This window comes from Polypterus senegalus, chromosome 12, assembly GCF_016835505.1.
Source record: "Polypterus senegalus isolate Bchr_013 chromosome 12, ASM1683550v1, whole genome shotgun sequence".
In the NCBI taxonomy this organism is placed as follows: domain Eukaryota; kingdom Metazoa; phylum Chordata; class Cladistia; order Polypteriformes; family Polypteridae; genus Polypterus; species Polypterus senegalus.
In genome coordinates, this window is record NC_053165.1 from 124,408,938 (window position 1) to 124,433,352 (window position 24,415).

General features: G+C 38.8%; 1 protein-coding gene across 4 annotated transcripts in view; it reads right to left on the reverse strand.

The window, feature by feature from the left end:
• Positions 1 to 24,415, reverse strand: part of map1aa (microtubule-associated protein 1Aa) — a 296,824-nt gene that overhangs the window by 89,809 nt on the left and 182,600 nt on the right. Inside the window, exon 1 of one of the 4 annotated variants that reach the window (XM_039773375.1) lies at positions 11,876 to 12,048. The exons of the other annotated variants lie outside the window; for them this stretch is intronic. The gene's annotated coding sequence lies outside the window, so the exon portion shown is untranslated. Of the gene's footprint in view, positions 1 to 11,875; positions 12,049 to 24,415 lie in introns of those variants that run through there. 4 annotated transcript variants of the gene reach the window in all.

The following is a 24,415-nucleotide window of genomic DNA, read 5'->3' on the forward strand; positions in this document are numbered from 1 at the left end:
AATCCAGTTTTCTATGTGTTTTAATTATTAAGTCTAAAGTCTTTACCTACACAAATCTAGACAGTGATATTCATAAGAAAATATGGAAAAAGTGAAAGTAAAGCTAAGCTGAGCCTACATAAGCAAATGTTCTTTGCCAAATTTGGATGAAGTACAGGACTGCAACTTTCTTTCAATTACCTTCTTGGACAAAAAAAATCAGACTAGGAGAACCACACATTCTTCAGATTATCAAAATAGTGATAAAGATGTACTAGTATAAAAATCTATTATAAACATTACACTGTTGGCAGCATTTACTAAATTGGCTAATTACTTTGAGAAAGAAACATAGCATAGCACAAATTTGGGTCCTTTGGTGTCTGGTTCTTAGCCATTAACAAATGGTTCAGATTTTTATTTAAGATCAAACATCTGCTCTCTTGTAAGCAGATTTCTGACAGAAAGTGGAGTGCTCAGAATCAGCCAGGACACTGATATAACACTCATAATGTACCAGTAATTTCAAATTCAAAATTAAATGTGGAGAGATGATAATACTGGGAAACAGAATGTACAGAAGTGGTAATACTGGGAAACACTCTTTATCAAAAATAAGATTAATATGTTCACTCATATTGCAAATAGTCTATGTCTAATTTAATTTTTTATTATATATTATTACTACATCACCGATGACATTATATATAAAGTTTAAATTCAAAATTGGCTATAAAAGAGCCTTGATCACTTAACAAGAAAATATGTAATTAGTAATTCAATGAATTTACAAAGTATTTTAAATGAGCATTTTACATTTTTAAATTTCAGTTTTAAATGTTCATTTATCTCAAGACATTATATCACATGTATAGTATAATCTACATAAAGTTACAAAGTTATAATCCGGAGGTATTAATAAAGGAAGTTATACCAGTAATATACTTTAAAAACTAATAATAATAATAATTCACATAAACACCACAATAGTCATTTTGATTAATAACTCGCATCAAAAAATCCTTGAAAGATTTTGGTGGTATTTTCCACAATTGAAAGAATAAGAGCACTGCAATTACTTTAAATATTGCACTGGGTTATTTGTAAGGGATCTTGGGCTGCATTGCATTAAGTATTATTTACTACTTAAGCTTCTTCAATTTGGATACAAAGCCTCTGTGGAACAGCTGTGATCTTCCTTAAATAGTTATAGAATACCATAATGTGACTACAAATCAGAGAGATGATCAACAGGACTTTGTGCAATTCTATATTATTTCAAGTCTTATTGTATACTATTTGTCTTTAGAATGACACCTAATATAATCAGTTGTATTCTTTAGTAAGCACTATCAATTTTAGTACCTTTTTAAAAAAAGGTGAAACAATACAAGGACAGAGGCAGATATGCATTGAATGGTACAAATAAAACGTGGCTGCACAACTTTTCTTGTCAGTGATTATAACATTGGGTTTTTAACAAGCAAATTTGCAGCTTCTATCAAAAACAACACTGGATGGCAAAACAAATTAAAAGCGGCAAGAAACTTGAAAACATCAATCATAATACATTAGAATTAACACTTGAATCATAATACAATGTGATAATTATATTATTTTTGTTTTTTAAACATTTTAGTAACAATGCATCACTTTCAAACATTATAGATAATAATATTAAATTACTGTATATTCATTAGTAGAGTAAATAAACACGTTTTAGCAATACCTTATAAGGGCTTGTAGTTAAAAATATGACAAATAGAACTGTGGTGACTCAATAGCTTTCGTAGACAACAGATTCCAATTCAAGTGATATAAAAATTGATGTAAAAATTGCATTGATTATTGTCACATTGTTAGCTGTTGATTGTGGAAGTCTATCTCAAATTCCATTTTTTTAAAGAAGTACCTAATACAGAGTTAAGTCTCTGTTGAAGTCACAAAATAAATTGGTGACTGCTTTAGACTATGATGAAAAACTAGCCTGGAGCTTTGCCAATAAATTATAGTGTCAGAGAAATATTATAATGTGCAGATAACATAGTGGTCTGAAGGTGAAATAAAAGGATCACCAGTAACATAAAAAATGTTAGGCAGTGGGTGTAGAATGAAAAAATGAGACAGAGGTGGGACTGTATCTAGTGGTAGCAGCCAGGTGATAAAAGTCTCAAGTTAACAACAGCAGAGTTAGAAGTTTATATAGCCAACCTTGGAGTCACAACAAGGACCACAGAAAGTTGTTAGTCCTGTCGGTCCTGTGCTGGATCACATTCAAACCTCATGTGGACTACTCGAAAGTTCACTTGGTACCACACTAAAACCACCCTTTCCAAATTGCAAAAGAGTGCTATTGGTGTGTACACATCTAACCTAAACAAACTTTCAGGGAAATTGTTCCATAGTTTGAAAAACACTGGTCCAAATGAACTAGGTGTGAAAACACCTTAAAATTACAAGGTTCACCAGATTGGCTAGACTTATTTGGTTCATTATGAGTTTAAATAACTAACAATGGATATACTCCTCTTAATATTTCCTGTAAAATAAATTAAAAAAAAAACAGTGTGTGCTTATGCTGTCGTACTATCACGTTCTGTTATTTTATTTGAATGACATTGATTTACATTTGAAGTCTAGATGCTTAATCAGTTTTCCTACTTAACTGAGCACTTCATAGTTTGTGTTTGAGGATTTTAATACACTACAAGTAGTCCTTACTGTTCTGCACTTATCTCACCTTGTACTAACCTAAGCTGTCTTACTATGTCTTAATTTTATTAGGCATGATCACTAACTTCAATTCATCTATTTCCAAATCTTCATAGAATACTAAACCTCCACTTAGTAGCTGCAGTGTTTTTGAGAATTATCTTTCACTCAGAGCTCAAATGAATGTATATAGGCAGAACTTTACACATATTGCTTACTATTATTTGCAATTCATATCTTTAAAACATGCTACTGATAAATCATTTGCTGCCTAATTACAACTACTCATAATTACTTGTACTTAGGTTAGTGACAAAAGAAGTGTTTCTCAAATACTTGTTTAAAACATGCTACTGATAAATTCAAAGAAACATCTCACAAAAAGATCTAAAAACACCGAAGCAGCAAACTTTATGAAAATCAATACTTGTGGCATTCTCAAAACTTTTGGTCACAACTGTACAGTATGATGCATGCACTGTTGCTTCTCAGTTACACATAAGCATGTCATGGTCCCCACATATGGGAATTGTTGCAACTTCAAAATGAACAGTGAAGAGATCCCATTTCTTCTTTGCAAAGAAAAATAATGCAAACTAGCTATTAACAGGAATTTAATATCTATTCAAAACTGGTCAAAATACAAAACATTCACAAATAATTTAGGTCTTCAACATCCTATTTTAAAACTGCTGGTTTAATAATCCTTGTAAATCTTTACTGTATGAAAGTGAAAATGAAGTAAAACTCTAAAAGGACAACTTGAACATGTGAGACCTCTTTTTTCCGTTCAGTTGGTATAAGCCATTATATCTTCTGTGACACTTAGTACTCTTCTTACTAAATCCCAAAATGCTCATATATTGTAGATGACGATCTGAAATGCTTTCATTTTTCTGTAATAATATGATTACAAATAAGCAGATATAAATGTATTATTTGCTTTGATGTAAATTGCCATTCAACATCAGTTAAAAGTACAACACAGATAATGTTAAAGAGTAACAAGACTCACATAATGTACAACATCAGGCATCAATCAACATTATTTTGAGCTACATAAATGAATCACTATTTTGCTTCATTTAGAAAGTCACATTATCCATCTATTCATGGATCTACTGTCCTGACTTTGAAACTCAAGCTCAGACAATGTACTTGTTTATCTGCATATTCTCCCTATGTCTTTGTGGGTTTTCCTATGAGTACTCTGGTTGTCTTCACACATCCCTTCGCATTTTAGGCTGACTGATGATATCAAATTGTCCCCTGTAAGAATGTAACGCATTGGCAGAACTGCAGAACATCCTGCGAAAGAAGCTGTTGACCCTCCACAGAGCAGAGTGGCATAGAAGGCGGGGAAAAGAGAGAGTGAGGAGGCGGGCAGCCTTTATTGCCAATCCCTTTGGTTTTCCGAAACAACTGCTAGGAGATAAGCGCAGTGGGCGTCTTGAGTGTTCATCGGAGGAAGTGAAGCGCTTCCTCCAGGACACATTGAGCGATCCTAGGAGGGATCAAGATCTCCATGCCAATAAAGCCCTCATTAACCCTGCCCTCCCAATAACAGCATTCAAGCTGGGGGAGCCAAGTCTGAAGGAGGTAGAGGAGGTCATCAAGGCAGCCCGATCAGCTTCCACTCCAGGCCAGAGCAGCGCACCATACCTTGTCTATAAGCGCTGCCCTGTGCTTCTCCAGCACCTATGGAAGAACTTGAAGGTGATCTGGCGAAGAGGGAAAGTCGCTGACCAGTGGAGGTGTGCTGAAGGAGTGTGGGTCCCTAAAGAGGAGAATTCCAGGAACATCGACCAGTTCCGAATGATCTCCCTGCTGAGTGTAGAAGGAAAGGTGTTTTTCAGCATAATTTCCAAAAGACTGACAGAGTTCCTCCTCAAGAATAACTACATCGACCCCTCTGTTCAGAAGGGGGGGATTCCTGGAGTCCCTGGCTGCCTGGAGCACACAGGTGTGGTAACTCCGCTGATCAGAGAGGCTCACAAGAACAGAGGCGACCTTGCTGTGTTGTGGTTGGACCTGGCCAATGCCTTTGGGTCTATACCACACAAGCTGGTTGAGCTTGCACTACATCGCCACCATGTTCCCAGGAAAATCAAGGATCTGATCCTGGATTATTATAACAAATTCAGGATAAGGATCACTTCTGGGTCAGAAATATCAGACTGGCATCAGCTTGGCAAGGGGATAATAACAGGTTGCATCATCTCAGTTATTCTCTTTGCCCTTGCCATGAATATGATGGTCAAGGCAGCCGAGGTAGAATGTAGAGGGCCCCTGACTAAGTCGGGTGTACGACAGCCCCCGATAAGAGCCTATATGGATGATCTAACCATCACGACAACATCGGTCCCAGGGAGCAGGTGGATCCTACAAGGACTTGAGAGACTCGTCACATGTGCAAGGATGAGTTTTAAGCCTTCCAAGTCAAGGTCCATGGTGCTGAAGAAGGGGAAGGTGACTGATAAGTACCGATTTGCTATTGCAGGAACAGTCATCCCATCCATCACAGAGCAGCCAGTCAAGAGTTTGGGGAAAGTCTTTGACTCAAGTCTGAAAGACACAGCTGCCATTCAGAAATTCACGCAGGAGCTTGGGACATGGCTCACCAAAGTTGATAGGTCTGGTCTGCCTGGTAGGTTTAAAGCCTGGATCTATCAGCACTCAATTCTGCCCCGGGTCCTATGGCCTCTGCTGGTATATGCAGTCCCATTTTCAACAGTTGAGTCCTTTGAAAAGAAGATCAGCAGCTTTCTTCGGAGGTGGTTGGGACTCCCACGCAGCCTCACCAGCGCAGCACTGTATGGAACTAGGAACATCCTGCAGCTACCATTTAGAGGCCTCACGGAAGAATTCATGGTAGCACACACCAGAGAAGTCCTACAGTACAGGGACTCCAAGGATTGTAAGGTGTCAGCAGCTGGCATTGAGGTGAGGACAGGCAGGAAGTGGAGGGCGGAGATGGCTGTGGAGGTGGCAGAGTCACGCCTGAGACAGAAGGCTCTGGTTGGCACCGTGGCAACAGGTAGAGCAGGTCTGGGCTACTTCCCAAAGACCCAGGTCGGCAAGGCCCAGGGCAAGGAGAGAATCCATCTACTCCAGGAAGAGGTCCGAGCAGGGGTGGAGGAAGAGAGAGTGAGCAGGGCAGTAGGATGCCGGCAACAGGGTGCGTGGACAAGGTGGGAGAGTACTCTCCAGCGAAGGATCACATGGTCGGACATCATGCAGGGAGATTTCTTTCATGTCCGGTTCCTGGTGCAGGCGGTCTACGATGTCCTGCCAAATCCAGCAAACCTCCACGTCTGGGGAAAGAGCGAGACACCATCCTGCCCACTTTGTTCAGGAAGAGGCTCTCTAGAACATCTACTCAGCAGCTGCCCTAAGGCATTGGCAGATGGACGCTACCGGTGGTGCCATGACAAGGTGCTCAAGGCAGTTATTGAAAGCTTGACTGCAGCCATCAAGACAAGCAAACTCCTCCACGGCCCTAAGAAGTCAGTTACCTTCGTTAAAGCGGGAGAGCAATCCCAGGCAAAGGCAGTAGCAACAGGCCTCTTACACACAGCCTCTGACTGGCAGCTGAAGGCTGATTTGGGAAACCAACTAAAGTTCCCGCAGCAAATTATAACAACACCACTCCGGCCAGACATGATCATTACATCCGAGGCCTCAAAACAGCTGATCGTGCTGGATTGTATTGTATTCGTATTGAGGAAGCTAGTGAAAGGAAACGTGGCAAGTACCAGGAGTTGGTACAGGAGTGCAGGGGCAGAGGCTGGAGGGTACTCTATGAGCCCATAGAAATAGATTGCAGAGGATTTGCAGGACGCTCACTCTGTAGAGTCGTCACACGGTTGGGCATAACAGGAGCGGCCAAGAAGAGGGCCATTAAATCCACAAGTGAAGCCGCAGAGAAAGCCTCAAGGTGGCTTTGGATGAAGAGGGCCGATCCGTGGATTGCTACTGGGACACAAGTTGGGGAGTGATCAACCCCGGCTGGGTCGCCTGAGTGAGGGTGTATGATGTTGCGAGACCCGAAATGCCTGATGACTTCAGGATACAACATTGATGATGTGTCCCAGTGCATCCAGGTGATGTTTCTTATATAAGTATGTGTGCGGCTAGCTGTGGTGGACTGGCACCTTGTCCAGGGCTATATTCAGCCTTATGCCCAGTGCTACCAAGATAGGTTCTAGCACCTGCAACACTGCTTTGGATTAAGCAAGTTTGAGAACTGACTGACATTACTCATTCATTTCCTGTACATTATTTTAAAAATGTACTACACCACACAAAAATTATAGTTTGGTAATGTCTAAATCAAATGTTCTTGTAAGAATTATTTATGAATGCTTTAAAATCATTTCAGTTTACTTTGTCCGGTGCCTCCTTACTCACCAGTACAAGAAAATCCCTATATATGATATATCGTTCAGCATGTCATGATGTCTGATTATGGAGGACATTGAGCTTTTTGGTGTTCCCGCCTATTTTGGCCCTCTGCACCCCAAAAAACACACATTTTTTGGCCATTTTGGACCACATTCTGTGCTGGAAATTATACCATTATGATAAGAGCAAACCCATTGCTGTCTTTAGCAGAAACGATCAGAAGAACTTGAAGAAGTGTATATGTATTTTCTTAAGTGGGAAAAACTGTATTCATTAAATTAAATTAAATCAGATTGTTATTGACATCATAAAGGCAAAAAGCTGGATTGAAAAACTAACCATATATTAGAAAAGTACAGGGGCAGTATATTTTTGATCAAGAAAAGGTAAGAATGCCTTCATACTTTCAGAATTTAATGACAAATATAACAACAAAGTACATGGTAATGGAATCCCAAGTACAACAATAAAATTGATATTTATTGGGCAAGACACTGTCTGTTCAGTATTTTGCTAAATGGGTATTCAAAATCATCAATATGCTGCAATTTTCCCATATGATACAATTCATAAAAAACACATATCTAAATTAGAACAATGCCTGCTGTCTAGAGTATCCAGTTGGTAGGAGCTTGCCATGGTCATGGTACCATAATTGTGATAAGCAGCAAAAGCCATTTACCCAAAAGGCCTCATAAGGTGAGTGCCCCATGCCAGCTTTGATAGAAAATAGTTTACATAGGATGTGAAGGGAAGCAGGAGAACCCTTACACACCTAAAAAGTCAACATTGTAAAAGAGAAAACGTGTGGGACTCAAGGAGGAAAAATGAAATGTTCCTCTATAAAACCAGAGGACAGTGAGCATAGAATATGTCGGGAGAAACTAAGACAGAGACTAGAAAAGTGAGAAATCATGGAATTGTGGTAGTAAGTCAGACTACCTCCACGCTACTAAAATATAGCAAATGGGTAATACCAACCTTCTAAGCATAAGCCAAGGAAGGGTTTAGCTGCAGCCACTGTAAGGTATAGCTCCATACTAGACAGAAAACGCTTCACATCCAGGCTATCTCATTTATATCACTTGGTTTACTCAACAGGTGCATTATTTGAGTAAGATAAATCTCCCACAATCTTTAACTCAACCATAATGTAACCAGAAGCACTGCAAAACATTACCATTTTGATTGTAGGGGTTATGTGTTTCGTGTCTAGCATGGAGGTCACATTTGTCATGCCTAGAGTGGTGCTCCGCATCTTGTTGCAGTGGGGTGTGGAGGTCACATGTTTCTTATCTAGCATGGAGTACTACAAATTGCAGTGGTTGCAGCCAGATCCTCTTGATAAATACAGGAAGACGTGGAATTAAGCAAAGCACTTCTCACCTGTCTACTACAGGGCAGCGTACAAATTTTAAATAGGACTGATTTGACTCAGTTATCTTTTTGGGATGACAAACAACCTATTTCATTGTGGACAAGTGTCCTTTACAAAAATTGTACAAGTTCATTGGTTTAACTGAACTGAGAGGCCAAGGTTGGGAGAGTAGGGCAGTATAAGAAATGAGAGTGCAATTGGCAGTACTTTGAAGGTAAGTTAGTGGGTTAATCCCTGCACCAGATTGACTGGGGTTTAAGCTATACATTCTTGATGAAGAGGACATCTTTATTATGTTTGTTTGTATTATGGGTTCTCACAGCATTTCCCTTAATCTATGGTAGCTACTGTATGTCCTTTATTTTGAAACCACAATTCCACTGTTTCACATTCCTTATAAATAATACCATACAAATATATTTTGCAAGAAGCTGACACTTTAAGTCAAATTTTAAATCCAATATTATTTCAAAATGAGTTTACTTCCTATTATGATATGTAGTTATGTACAAATATGATGCAACTGACACCTACTCTATGTAGCTTTCGCTTTTTTTTAATTCTTAAAGTACTGTACCTATATGCGCAAATGAAGTGCATTAAACAGGACAAACTGAGCAAAGAAAAGGATAACACAATGGCTACCACAAAATTAGCTGTATACCTTTGCTTTATCAGATGAAATGCTGTGTCACAGGAATCAAACCATTTAAATTTGTTGAGTTTTTTTAGGTAACTTTCCAAATAGAAGATATGGAAAATAAATTTGTGAGATGAACAACGGGCAGCTTAAAAATAACCATTCTGGCTATACTGGAAATAAATTACACAAAGTATGGAAATTATTAGAATCACTGTCAAACATTTTTAAATGAAATTCTAAAATATACCTGATCTGTTTGTTGCTATATAGAAAGTAATTATTTCAATATTTTACTAACAATATATTCAGTAAAATGACATTTCTGGTACGAAAAAGAGCCACGTAAATAATATGTTTATTTGTATTCAAAACATATATATTTTGAATTATCCAATATTAGGGACTCTAACTTTTTTTTAAATATTTGCAAGTACCATAGATTAGTAAGGTAAATGAGAAACAACAAAGAAAAAATGTCAGTCTCCAACAATTTGCAGCTGATGAACTATTTGGCATTACACAGCTTCATATTGTTACCTGTGTCAAGCTATCTCAAGATAGAAAAGCAATTTCTCTATAATAACTACAATGCCTACTGATTAATTACCTAATCAGTTTGGAAAAATAAAAAAGTTAAAATAAAAATGACAATTAACAATCTTCTCTGAACATTTGGACATGTACTTCAAAAAAATTCTGCCTTCCTACTAATGAATATCAGTGTATGAAAATAATGAATTTGGCATCAGCAAGGGAACAAGGAATGATAGAATGTTTCATTGAGAAGCCCAAGGGTGACTCATACTGGATTCCAGTGACACAAGTTGTGGCACAAGGCAAAGCCCTTTTTTTGGATTAAATAAAAAGTAGAGAAATTGCTAAACTTATTAAAAGACATATTGAACCAGTCTGAAGTATGGTGTTAACATTTTGTGCAGGTAGGGGATACATTAACAAAGGCGTAAGCATTTAGTCTATGCCAGGAAATAGTAACTGGTTTCACTGACATAATCAAACACATTGCAATATAAAATGTAAGGGCTTTATGGGAATGTCATTGACTTTACAAAAAACTAATTCCAGTAGAAGATTTAGCACATCAAAATACTGGTAAATCAGAAATAAAGTCAATGGTAAACAAAGATGTGCACATTGTTATTAGCATTTAGATGCAACCTCTTTGGCTAAATACCCCCAGATTATTGATCATTATGCTGTTATATTATTTACATTTACATTTACTGTTGTCTGTCTGTTTTCCTTGTACTTAGCATTTTGTTGATTTATTTGTAATACTGGGCCAAAGTGTGTCCAAAAAAACATTTTAGAATACAAAAATTGTCAGAAATTACAATACCTGCTAACTTAATCCATACAGATGAACGAATGCTTTAGCATAAAAGATCCAAGAAGATCTGTTTAAATACTTTACAGCATACGGTTAAGGTTTTAATTTAAACTTTTATCAAGAATGAATACAGTATGTCACATATTACAAATATAGATATGTTTTGAGCAGAATTCTGTAGCAACAGTGTATGAAATTATTTTTGAAAAAATATATCATTTTAAACATATATTTTAAGGACTTATTTTCATGATCTTTGAAAAGCTGAAAAAATAAAACAATACGGTTTTTTAAAAAACAATTTGCGTGTTCTGTCTTAGTATTGTATATAACTGACCTTGATGGTGCATATTAGTTCTTATCTACTGCCCTATATTTAGAAAAAATGGCATAAGGAATCTTTCTTGTTTTCTCTCCCACTCTGATTTAGACATCACCACAGGAGCTTCAATGAATGAAAGACAAGCTCATCTTGGCACCTCTCAAAAGCTAAAAGATATTACCAGGGCCTTGTTTGAAATTACTACTTGTTTCTAACTGGCCAGCTTATGAATTATTACTCATAATTATTTCACAGGTCAGTTCATCTACTCTTAAATACATTTTGTTTGACAAAAATGTAGCAAATTCCAAAATAAATTAAAATTTGGTTTATGGGAAAGTTAACAGGCACACTGAATAAATTGATTATTTGGTATTATGTTAACACTTTATATACACATTTAATTATTATTGTCTACAGTACACAAAATAATCTTACACAAAAGTGAAATACTAAACTAAAGACAGCATATGTTCCTGTAAGGAGGATAACGGAATTTCTCCTCTGGCCTCCAAATGAGTACTAGCATTATTTGTGGTGATTCGTCAACATTATTGCTTTGACCAGACCGATACGAAAGAGTACTTATTCCATACAATCTACCGTTCTGCCTGGTATTCTACGTTTTTGCTTCATGTTTAAACGACAGCGGTTTTTCAAGCATATATTTTGAGTCCGCATAACTTTAGTCTTGACCATTTCTTTCCAGCCACAAATTTCCAAAATAACTTACATGAATCTTATACTGTATATTGAAACTATTCTAAAATCAATTTCAAGAATCTGTCGGGACTGTTATATCTGTACAGTAGTATCTGCCCAAAACTAATAAACGTACTGAAAATTGAGATGTAAATCTCATCCGTCGCAACCAGACATCTGCCAGACAAGCATCACCCGCTGTCCTACTAGCCTCATACGATCCCTCCTAAATGCTCCCATACTACTATGAAAGTTCTAAATACCCCTTAAATACGTATTAAACAATATTCAATGGTGTATATGGAATTATTTATCAGAAATTATTATAACACACTGTATTCTTAAAATGCATTTTAATCGCTTAGCCGCATTGCTGCGTGTACATACCATGGCCGCGGTCCCGCGCCGCTGCAGCCACCGGGGAGCGCGAACGAGTGCACAGACTAGACGAGAACGCGTGTGGCTTCGGCGTACAAATGGGAGGGGTGCAAAGCAGTAAGAAGCGAACAGCTACTGAGAGCCAGACTAGAAGAGGCTGCAAAACAGACGGAAAGGCAAACACACAGGCTCATGCTTGGGCTGCGGTCCAGGGGTGTGACTAACGTGACATTGCGCCAAGCTTTCGCTCCACCCCACACAGTACAAACCAATCGCCGTTCGGACACCTCCTCCTCTAACGATTAACACTCTTGCTGCAAGGCTTAACCAGGGCAATGCCGATTTTGTAGCATACTTTTATTTTATGATATTAAAGGCTTTTAATCTGTCTGAGTTATACCTTTAAAAGCTGACACGTAAAAGATGTAAAAAAAAGCTTTCATATAAGACGACAGAGTAATAGGAAAAGCGCTAAAAACCGACTGAGATAAAGAATGATGCTGGAATTATCCTTGCATTCAGCCTCTAATGTTGCAAGAACATTAAGTAAATTAGTAAAATAAATATTTTTATTGCAAAAATATAGAGGAAACAGGCATTTTTTGTTTCTTTTTTATTTTTAAAATGCCAGAATCTATCGAAGTATATAGCAGCGTCCTCTCCGTAACAGGTTTGGAAGGAAGACACAACAGGACAAAGAAGTGATTGGCTGAACAGTTTACTCTTAACACTGTAAGAAGAACACACGAATGTAAAACAACAACGAAGGAAATCGAACAGGAACTATTTACAGTTACCTAAAAACCTCTCATTGTTGTGGCCATGAGGGACGCCCTAAAAGAATATCTCCGTTTCCCTACACAGAATCCTCCCCCGAACCGACCAGAAAATCTGTCAGTATTTCCAGCTCCACCGTTCAGCATACCACCCCTTTTCTTCATTCTAGCGTCAATCATTTCCCTGACGGCAAAACTCTCCGCTCCGCTATCTCCGCTGGACTCAACTGTCCTTTAGTCACCAGTCTTTACGCCGGCCGGGATGCTACACTTTAAATTATGCCTACTTTAGTTAAGCTGTATGGCTTCTTGTGCTTATATTTAAAGTCCACTGTACTATGCCGTCATGTATCAAATTGAAGAAAATGAGGGTCCTGGGAGCCATAACGGAAGGATATGGGTGCACAGGCATCCCAGTCGGGTAGTTGTAGATACCCTTCCTGGCCTGTAAGATACAATTGAAGGACAGGGAAGGACTGTCTCTTGAGGCCATGTAATCCCCAAGTACACCAGTGGGCAGCATCCCTCCGGTGGAGCTGCCATTTGAAAACCTGCAGGGCACCTTGGAAATTGTAGTTGGACAGCCCTGTTTTGGGCAAATGGGTTCCACCAGAAGGGACCTGGGTGAAGAGGACTCACAAATTGTAATCATGTGGTATGGGAAGTACTCCTGGGTCTGGCATAAAACAAGCCGCTCAGCCTTATCCAGGTTATTTGAAGTAGGGAGGTGGAGGACAAGGCATTCCGTTAGGATAGTAGTAGAGAAATAATGTATGAATTGTGCTTGTGAGTATTTTTTTGAAGAAAGGACCTGAAAAAGGTATTTTTTATAATAAAATTGACATTATTTTAAACCTTTAGCACCCCTTATCAGTCACAATATATAGCATATTTTGTGTATTTCTGTTACAAAAAAAAAAACTCACTTTCTGACTGCTGATAGGTCCTTTGAAACATGGGCATACATCTATAGACTTGTGTGGTGTGACATATTTCTGCTTGCTCTCTACATGGTTTAGTTTATTGTTTCGTTTTATTAGTTTCACTTTCTCATTTTGGCAGAGCTGAGAGGAGATTTGTAGCTGCAAGTAAGAGTGCAGGAATTGCAAAAAATGAAACTTTCTCTATGGTAGAATATTAATAAATCATTTAATAAATAACCAAGAACATTGTAAGCACTGTATCAGCACTGAAACCACATATGACGTGCTATGTGGTTCTACGGCAAGGGCATAGTATATAAGAGGGCACCCTGTTATAATCCAAAGCAAAAATGTCACAATAAGGTAAATTACTGCAATTGAATATTTGTAATCAATTCCTATGAACAAGACATTAAAGGAATACTCAGAAGGCACAATGTTTCATCTCAGAAGATTAATTTAGAATTTCTGTTATTTCCCCAGAGGCTTAAGACACCCCCACCCTTCTAACTTGGAGATCACTAAAGAGTAGTTTTAAAAAAGATCCATGAGACAGCTAACCCAGTCTGATGATCTGGAATAGAAAAGGAGTAAGATCAAAACTCCAGCCAGTACACTGCTCATGGGAAGGAAAGCAAATACTGTATACGCTTTTACTACCTTATTGTTTCATATAATAAAATAAATATGGAAGAAAAATCTTTCACATGTTGATGTTAAACAAAAGGAATTGTTTATCTGGACAAAGCAAAGTAGAATTTTCTTTGTGCTTCCCCTTGTCTATATAAATCACTTTTTTAAAAAATGAAACCAGATTATATAATAAAAGTGTGTAAAGAAATAGTTATACAATTTTGATTTGCTGCTTACAAATATACTTGAACATATTTGTAATTAAAAACAGATTGGTTGCTAACATTTTCTTTTGTCAGGGAAAATTTAAAAATTCCTGAACTGCCCATAACACAAAACTGTAACTTATTGAACATGTTTTCTGCATACTAAACAGAACCAACTGTTTTTTCACAAAGTTTTCATAAGAAATACAAGAGACTCACAAAAGACTCAGGCACTATTTAACAGTACGTTTCTTCTGCTATTCAGGGTACTAATAAATGTGCAACTGTCTTTTTGCAGCTGTGGGGTGGAGTTCCTCCAAAAACAGTGTCCAGACTTAAAAAAAAGAGTTCCAGAGTCAAATTGTTGTCCTGTGGTAAATATCTGTCATGTAGACTAGTTCATTGTAAAACATTGCTTCTAAATTGTTTTACATTTTTAAAAGAGGACAGAACATTTTCAATATCCAAACATACTGGAAATTTAGGTCCTTTCAAGGAAGACAAAAAGTCTTCTTAAATGTGAAAAGAAAACAATACAGTTCTTTGAGTCTTACAATGCAGATAAACATATTCACAATAGAAGAACAACAACCAAGGAATCAATATTGTGTTGCTGAAATGGCAACACCCACAAAGGCACTGCTGAGAGAGACAACAAACCCCGGGATCAATACCCCAACCTGCATTATTAATCATTCTACCTTCATTATTCATGTAGCACTCTAATAACAATATTCAACTTGCGGTTGAATGCACTTGAGCTTTCAGTCTCTACAAAGATATCTGTCCTTAAATGGTGTATACAAGTTATTTTTATCAAGTTAGCTAGGATACGACACAAACACATTAAACAGTAAAATTTCCCAAGCTTAAAAAACCGGTATCATAAACTTTCAGTCACAATCAAGGCAATCCTGCTATGTAGGTGAAAAAGCAATTTGTTCTTCTCTTCATCAGTTTTAATAAATATTGCATTATGTCTGTAGTAAAAACACAAAATGCAGGTATGAATGCACTCCATGGTGACACATGAAGCCTGTCAGCAGCATGGTCTTGCCCCAATTCATAGAAGACTAAATCTCTTGGCCACTCATAACATAATAAGTCCTCAGCCTGCCAGCTAAAGTCTAAAGTTAACTTTTATGTACAATATGTTTAACGTTTCATATACTTAAGGCCTAAAATGACTAACTTTGGGGTGATCTATGTCACCTGTTCAATCTGTCCCTAAGGCTTCAGAAAGTGCCAGTACTGTGGAAAGCATCCTGCATTGTTCCTGTTCTTAAGAAGGCAGGTGCCTCTTCACCTAATGACCACAGACCAGTGGCACATACTGTAGATTAGATTAGATTAGATTAGATAGATAGATAGATAGATAGATAGATAGATAGATAGATAGATAGATAGATAGATAGATAGATAGATAGATAGATAGATAGATAGATAGATAAAACCCAAGGGGAAATTCACATACTCCAGCAGCAGCATACTGATAAAAAACAATATTAAATTAAATAATAAAAATGAAGGTAAAACAGACAATAAATTTGTATAATGTTAACGTTTAACCCCTCGGGTGGAATTGAAGAGTCGCATAGTGTGGGGGAGGAACGATCTCCTCAGTCTGTCAGTGGAGCAGGGTAGTAACAGCAGTCTGTCGCTGAAGCTGCTCCTCTGTCTGGAAATGATACTGTTCAGTGGATGTAGTGGATTCTCCATGATTGATAGGAGCCTGCTAAGCGCCCGTCGCTCTGCCACAGATGTCAGACTGTCCAGCTCCAGGTCTACAATAGAGCCTGCCTTCCTCACCAGTTTGTCCAGGCGTGAGGCGTCCTTCTTCTTTATGCTGCCTCCCCAGCACACCACCACGTAGAAGAGGGCACTTGCCACAACCGTCTGATAGAACATCTGCAGCATCTTATTGCAGATGTGGAAGGACGCCAGTCTTCTAAGAAAGTATAGTCAGCTCTGTCCTTTCTTGCACAGAGCATCAGTACTGGCAGTCCAGTCCAATTTATCATCCAGCTACACTCCCAGGTATTTACTGGTCTGCACCCTCTGCACACAGTCGCTTCTGATAATCATGGGGTCCAGGAGAGGCCTGGGTCTCCTAAAATCCACCACTAGCTCCTTGGTTTTGCTGGTGTTCAGGTGTAAGTGGTTTGAGTCGCACCATTTAACAAAGTCCTTGATTAGGTTCCTATACTCCTCCTCCTGCTCACTCCTTGATGCAGCCCACAATAGCAGTGTCGTCAGTGAACTTTTGCATGTGTCAGGAATCCGAGTTGTATTGGAAGTCCGATGTATATAGGCTGAACAGGACCAGAGAAAGTACAGTCCCCTGCGGTGCCCCTGTGTCGCTGACCACAATGTCAGACCTGCAGTTCCCAAGACGCACATACTGAGGTCTGTCTGTAAGATAGTCCATGATCCATGTCACCAGGTATGAATCTACTCCCATCTCTGTCAGCTTGTCCCTAAGGAGCAGAGGTTTGATGGTGTTGAAGGCACTAGGGAAGTCCAGAAACATAATTCTTACAACACCACTGCCTCTGTCCAAGTGGGAGAGGGATCGGCGTAGCATATACAGTAGATGATGACATCGTCCGCTCCCACCTTCTCCTGGTATGCGAACTCCAGATTGTCGAGGGCGTGGCAGACCTGTGGCCTCAGGTGGTGAAGCAGCAGCCGCTCCATGGTCTTCATCACATGTGATGTCAAAGCGACAGGCCAGAAGTCATTAGGATACTTTTGGGACTAGGGTGATGCAAGATGTTTTCCAAAGCCTTGGGACTCTCCCCTGTTCCAGGCTCAGGTTGAAGATGTGCTGGAGAGAACTCCCCAGCTCCAGCGCACAGGCCTTCAGCAGTCGTGGCGATACTCCATCTGGACCCACTGCTTTGCTGCACGAAGTCTCCTCAACTCTCTGCTTACCTGGGTTGCTGTAATTGTTGGTGGGGGGAAACTCTCTCCTATGCTGGTATCAGCAGAAGGATGGGTGGAGGGTGCAGTACTGCGAGGTGAGAGTGGGTTAGGGTAGTCAAACCTGTTAAAGAAGTTGTTCATTTTGTTTGCTCTCTCCACATTTCTCTTGATGGTGGCGCTGCGCTTCGAACTGCAGCCAGTGATGATCTTCATCCCATCCCACACTTCCTTCAAGCTGCCATTCGGCAACTTTTGCTCCAGCTTTCTCCTGTACTGCTCCTTCACCGCCCTGAGCCCTGGATTCCTTTTGCACATGCTTGAGCTCATGCTGATCACTGCCTTTAAAAGCACTTTTCTTCTTGTTCAAAAGGCCCTTGATGTCACTTGTAATCCATGGCTTGTTAGCATAGCAGCGTACTATTCTTACTGGAACTACAATGTCCATATAGAAGTTGATGTAGTCAGTAGTGCAGTCAATAACCTCCTCAATGTTCTCACTATATGATCCCTGCAGGATATCCCAGTCTGTAGTTCCAAAGCAGTCTCTCAGAGCCTGCTCTGCCTCAGGGGACTACTTCCTGAATGAGCGTGTGGTTGTAGGCAGCTCCCTCACTCTTGGCTTGTAGTGAGGCTGAAGCAGAACCAGATTATGATCTGCTTTCCCAAGCGCAGGCAGCAGGGTGACACTGTATGCGTCTTTAACGTTTGCATACAGTATGTCAATAGTCCTTTTCCCTGGATGTTACAATCAACATACTGGAAGAAGGCAGGTAATGTTTTGTCCAGCGTCACATGGTTAAAATTTCCAGCGATTAGCACAAGCAACTCGGGGTGCTGTGTTTGTAATTTAGCAACAGCAAAATAGATGATGTCACCCATTATCTCCATGTCCAGCCGAGGAGGGATGTAAACAATAACAATAATGACGTGTCCAAACTCTCTGGACAAGTAATAGGGACGCAGAATTATGGCCAATAGTTCAATGTTGCTGCAGCAAGTGGAGATTTTAATTTTTTCATGTCCAGAGTTGCACCACCTTGTATTCACATAAAGAGTGAGTCCTCCTCCTTTCCGTTTCCCGCAGGTATTTCCATCTCTGTCTGCTCTTATGTCTGATATCATGAAAAACTTTGAGAGACTGGTCCTGGACAGTATGAGACTGTGGACTGTGGTTAGACTACCTGGACTCACCGCAGTTTGCCTATCAGACATCGATAGGAATGGAGGACCAAATTAAATATCTGCTCCAGAAGGCTTATTGTCACCTAGACAATGCACTGTGAGGATTATGTTTTTTGATTTGTCCAGCACCTTCAGTACTATCCAGCCATCCTTGTTAAGTGATAAACTCAGAGATATGTGGGTGTCTGAGTCTATGGTGACCTGCATAATGGACTTATCTGTTGGCCAGCCCACATTTGTGAGACTCAAGGACTTGGTTTCTGATACAGATGTCAGCAAGACTGGAGAGCCACAAGGAACTTCTATCTATCTAACAGTCCTGTCTCCCTTCTTCTTCACTCTGTACACTTCGGACTATAAATATAACAAGGGTCATGTCGCGTGTGGAAATTCTCAATTGATTCTGCACATATGGGGTGTATTGATAAAGGGAATGAGATACAGTACAAGAGTCAGGTGGATAAGTTTGTTTCTTGGTGAAAGAGAATTGTTTGCATCTTAACATCAGCAAAACCAAGGAACTGGTTATTGACTTTCGCCACATCAGAGATCCTCTATGTCCAATCACTATTCAAGGAATGGATGTAAAGGTGGTCTACTCCTACAAGTACTTGGGGGTCCACATTAATCACATATAGGATAGGTTTTGGAACATTGCGGAACTATATAAGAAATTGCAGAGCAGGTTCTTTTTCCTTAAGAGAATATGTTCCTTTAATGTGAGAAGTGACATCCTTCACATCTTCATCTTTAACACTGTGATGGCCAGTGCAATTTTCAACACTGTGGTGTGCTTGGCTAGTAAAATCACTTCAACAGAGGCCCACCGAATCAACAAGCTAATTAAAAGAGCAAGCTCCGTTATAGGATACACAGAGTTAAAACAAAACTTGAGTGTTGCTATGAACAATGCTACACATCCTCTCTCTGACACACTAACACCAAGTACTTTCATCCAACAAATTATGTAGCAGAAGTGTGTCAAGAAATGCTAATGGTGGTCCTTTACACCAACAACAATATGTCTTCCTAATGCCTCACTGGGATTTTGACAGCCAAGTCAGAACTTTTTTTCTTGTAAATTGTTTTGCTTTATATCTATCTATCTATCTATCTATCTATCTATCTATCTATCTATCTATCTATCTATCTATCTATCTATCTATCTATCTACAGTTGTGCTAGAACGTTTGTGAACCCTTTAGAATTTTCTATATCTCTGCATAAATATGACCTAAAAAATTATCAGATTTTCACAAGTCCTAAAAGTAGATAAAGAGAAACCAGTTAAACAAATGAGACAAAAATATTATACTTGGTCATTTATTTATTGAGGAAAATGATCGAATATTACATATTTGTGAGAGGCAAAAGTATGTGAACCTCTAGGATTAGCAGTTAGTTTGAAGGTGAAATTAGAGTCAGGTGTTTTCAATCAATGGGATGACAATCAGGTGTGAGTGGGCACCCTGTGTTATTTAAAGAACAGGGATCTATAAAAGTCTGCACTTCACAACACATGTTTGTGGAAGTGTATCATGGCACAAACAAAGGAGATTTCCGAGAACCTCAGAAAAATAGTTCTTGATGCTCATCATGCTGGAAAAGGTTACAAAACCATCTCTAAAAAGTTTGGACTTCACCATTCCACAGTCAGAGTGTGTACAAATGGAGGTATTTTAAGACCATTGTTACCCTCCCCAGGAGTGGTTGATCAACAAAGATTACTCCAAGAGCAAGGCGTGAAATAGTCTAGGAGGTCACAAAGGACCCCAGGGTAACATCTAAGCAACTGAAGGCCTCTCTCACATTGGCTAATGCTCATGTTCATGAGAACACTGAACAACAATGGTGTGCATGGCAGGGTTGCAAGTAAAAAACCACTGCTCTCCAAAAAAAACATTGCTGCTCGTCTGCAGTTTGCTAAAGATCACATGGACAAACCAGAAGGCTATTGGAAGAATGTTTTCTGGACAGATGAGACCAAAATAGAACTTTTTGGTTTAAATGAAAAGCGTTATGTTTGGAGAAAGGAAAACACTGAATTCCAGCATAAGAACTTTATCCCATCTGTGAAACATGGTGGTGGTAGTATCATGGTTTGGGCCTGTTTTGCTGCATCTAGGCCAGGACGGATTGCCTCCATTGATGGAACAATGAATTCTGAATTATATCAGAGAATTCTAGAGGAAAATGTCAGGACATCTGTCCATGAACTGAATCTCAAGAGAAGGTGGGTCACGCAGCAAGACAATTATCCTAATCACACAAGTCGTTCTACCAAAGAATGGTTAAAGAAGAATAAAGTTAATGTTTTGGAATGGCCAAGTCAAAGTCCTGACCTTAACCCAATTGAAATGTTGTGGAAGGACCTGAAGCAAGCAGTTAATGTGAGGAAACCCACCAAAATCCCAGAGTTGAAGCTGTTCTGTACAGAGGAATGGGCTAAAATTCCTCCAAGCCAGTGTGCAGGGATGACCAAAAGTTACCAGAAACGTTTAGTTGCAGTTATTGCTGCAAAGGGGGGTCACACCAGATACTGAAAGCAAAGGTTAACATACTTTTGCCACTCACAAATATGTAATATTCGATCCTTTTCCTTCATAAATAAATGACCAAGTATAATATTTTTGTCTCATTTGTTTAACTGGTTTCTCTTTATCTACTTTTAGGACTTGAGTGAAAATCTAATGATGTTTTAGGTCATATTTATGCAGAAATATAGAAAATTCTAAAGGGTTCACAAACGTTCAAGCACAACTGTATGTACTGTACTTATTAAATGTAGAGCATTAACCAACAAGATGTTTTCCATTAATGTTCTTATTAGTGATAGGAAAATTGATTTTATTGCATTAAGTGAAACGTGGCATAGCTCTGATGGTGTGGCTGTTTTAATCGAATCTCACCTCCGAATTACAGCTTTGTTGATGTGGATCGCCAAGGTACGAAAGGTGGTGGTTTAGCAAACATTTACTTGAGCCGGTTAAAGTTTAAAGATGTCAGCTTTGGTACATTCAAGTCCTTCGAGTATCTTGCTGTTGTTATTCATGGAATTTCTCAGTCTCTAGTACTGTCCGTGTATAGGCCTTCTACATATAATGTGTCTGTCTTGCAGGAATTCTCAGACTTTATGTCAATTATAGCTACAAACTCTGACACGTTCCTAATAGTTGGTGACTTTAACTTTCATATCGATAATCTGTGTGACCCGAAAGTAAAAGAATTCATAAACCTCCTGGACTCTTTAGATTTGAGCCAGCACATTAGTCAGCCAACACACAAAGCAGGGCATACGTTGGATTTAGTAATTACTAAAGGACTAAAAGTTGATGTGAAGCAGTTCATTGATACTGGTTTATCAGATAATTTTCTCTTACTATTTAATCTTCTTATATAATACGCTACTGTGGCTGTCCGTTTGTCTGTTCAGGATTTTAAATCACCTGTAGCTCACAAACCGTTTGACCTATTGCCCTGAAATTTTGTACACATATACTACGTGATGTCTACAATCACTTTTGGGGTGATGATTGACCTCCAAGACTATGCCTCTTATCATTTTATTTTGTGCGGCTCATGCATATAGGCGCCATTCTCCTCTCTACCACCTTCGCCATCACTTCTCCTACCTCTTCATATCTTAAATCATTCTTACGTGCCCGGTTAAGTGAAAATGAAGGAAAATGTACAAAGTAATTACAACACCATTAACACGAAAAGATGAAAACAAAAGAAGAGAAGAAGTGGGCCGTTAGAATGGAGAAAAGAAGAGCTGTTCAAGACGCAGCAAGCGTATCAAGCAAACAAATGCTAAATGTACAGAGTACAAATATGAAAACTATGAATGCTCAAGTGAAGTGTATTCACTGCATGTTATCATGCAGTGTGCCGTTACTGGTATTGAAATGATAGAAAAAATGAACAAGAAGCATATTGTTAAAAAAGGCTTCTTTGATTCATGTGCAGCCTCAAAGTGTACAAACATTCTAAGCAACCAGTCCGTTTGCAGTGCTTATTACAATAGTGAGGATATGTAAATAGTAAGGTGGAAAATTTTAATACTAAAGTAAGAGCTGCTGCTGATATAGTCATTCCTGAAAAGACAGGTAAAAAATACTCTAGTACTGTTACACCATGGAAGACCCAAAGAGTGTCTGATCTAAAGAGAACATGCTGGAGAGCTCAGCGTAAATGGAGAAAAACTAAACTGATTATCCACTATGAGATATTGAAGGCTAAAATAGCAACATAGTCCATCTTGAGGGGCCGTGCTATTTCTCTAGAATTATAAATAACAATGCTAGTAATCCCAGAGTTTTATTCTTCACAATTGATCACCTGCTAAACCCAGGTCACTTAATGGAATGCCTTGAAAAAACAATGAAACGTGTAAGGCTTTTGCTATATTTTTTAATCACAAAATTAAAACCCAGTACTTCATTTTAAACAAATGAATTTCTTTCACCAAGATAGATTTACCTGATTTATATTAAATAATTTCTCAACTGAGACTATTCACCTGCGTCCTTGACCCAATACCAACAAGTTTTTTCAAAGAAGTATCCGGTGTGTTAATTGATAATATTCTTGACATAGTAAAATCATCATTAGATACGGGGGTCTTCCCAGACTGTCTTAAGACTTCTGTAGTTAAACCCCTGCTCAAGAAAAATAACCTTGACTCCTCTGCTTTTGAACATTTTAGGCCTATTTCTAACATGCCTTTCTTACAGTAAGTAAAATCCTAGAGAAAGCAATCATTATGCAGCTAAATGACCACCTCAATAAACAAGCTATTCGATAAGTTTCAGTCAGGTTTCAGAACAAATCACAGTACAGAAACTGCACTCGTTAAAGTAGTAAATGAATTGCGGGTAAATGCAGACAGAGGTCATGTATCTGTTCTCATCCTCTCAGATCTGAGTTCCACATGTGATGCTATTGATCACAATATTCTTAGAAATCTCCTTAGTCAATGGATGGGCCTCTCTGGCAGTGTCTTAAATTGGTTTGAATCCTACCTGGCAGGTAGAAAATTCTTTGTTATTTGTGGTAATTATACTTCAAAGGCACATGATTTTCTATATGGTGTTCCACAAGGATCTATTCTGGGTCCACTTCTCTTTTCGATGTACATGCTTTAATTACGTCAGATTATTTCAGGGCGTAACGTAAGCTACAACGGCTATGCTGATGGCACACAATTGTATTTATCAGTAGCACCTGATGAACTCAACTCTCTTGGTTCACTGACACAATGTCTTATTTGTGTTTCTGAATGGATGAGTAGTAATTTTCTCAAACTAAATAAGGAGAAAACAGAAATTTTATTGATTGGCAAAAGTGGATATAATTAGGGCATTACAAATAAACTTGATCTATTAGGGTTAAAAGTCAAGACAGAGGTAAAGAATTTAGGGCTAATTATTGACTCTAACATAAATTTTAAATCACATATTAATCAGATTGGGCAGCACGGTGGCACAGTGGATAGCGCTTCTGCCTTGCAGTTAGGAGAAACTCCCTGCATGGAGTTTGCATGCTTTCCCCGTGTCTGCGTGGGTTTCCTCCGGGTGTTCTGGTATCCTCCCACGGTCCAAAGACATGCAGGTTAGGTGCATTGGCGATTCTAAATTGTCCCTAGTGTGTGCTTGGTGTGTGGGTGTGTGTTAACATACTGTGTTAAAAAACAGTCACTTATTACATTTAAAAACTCCTGCTCTTGTACTCCTCCATTTGCAAGGTTATCCCAGTTAGTATTCAGATAATCAAAGTCCCCCATGACTATAATATCCCTCTATAAACTTGCCTTTTTAATATTACTAAAAAGATATGTGTTGAAATTACTGTCTTCATTGGGTGGTCTATATCACACTCCTAAAATAAGGTCTCTTTCCCTAA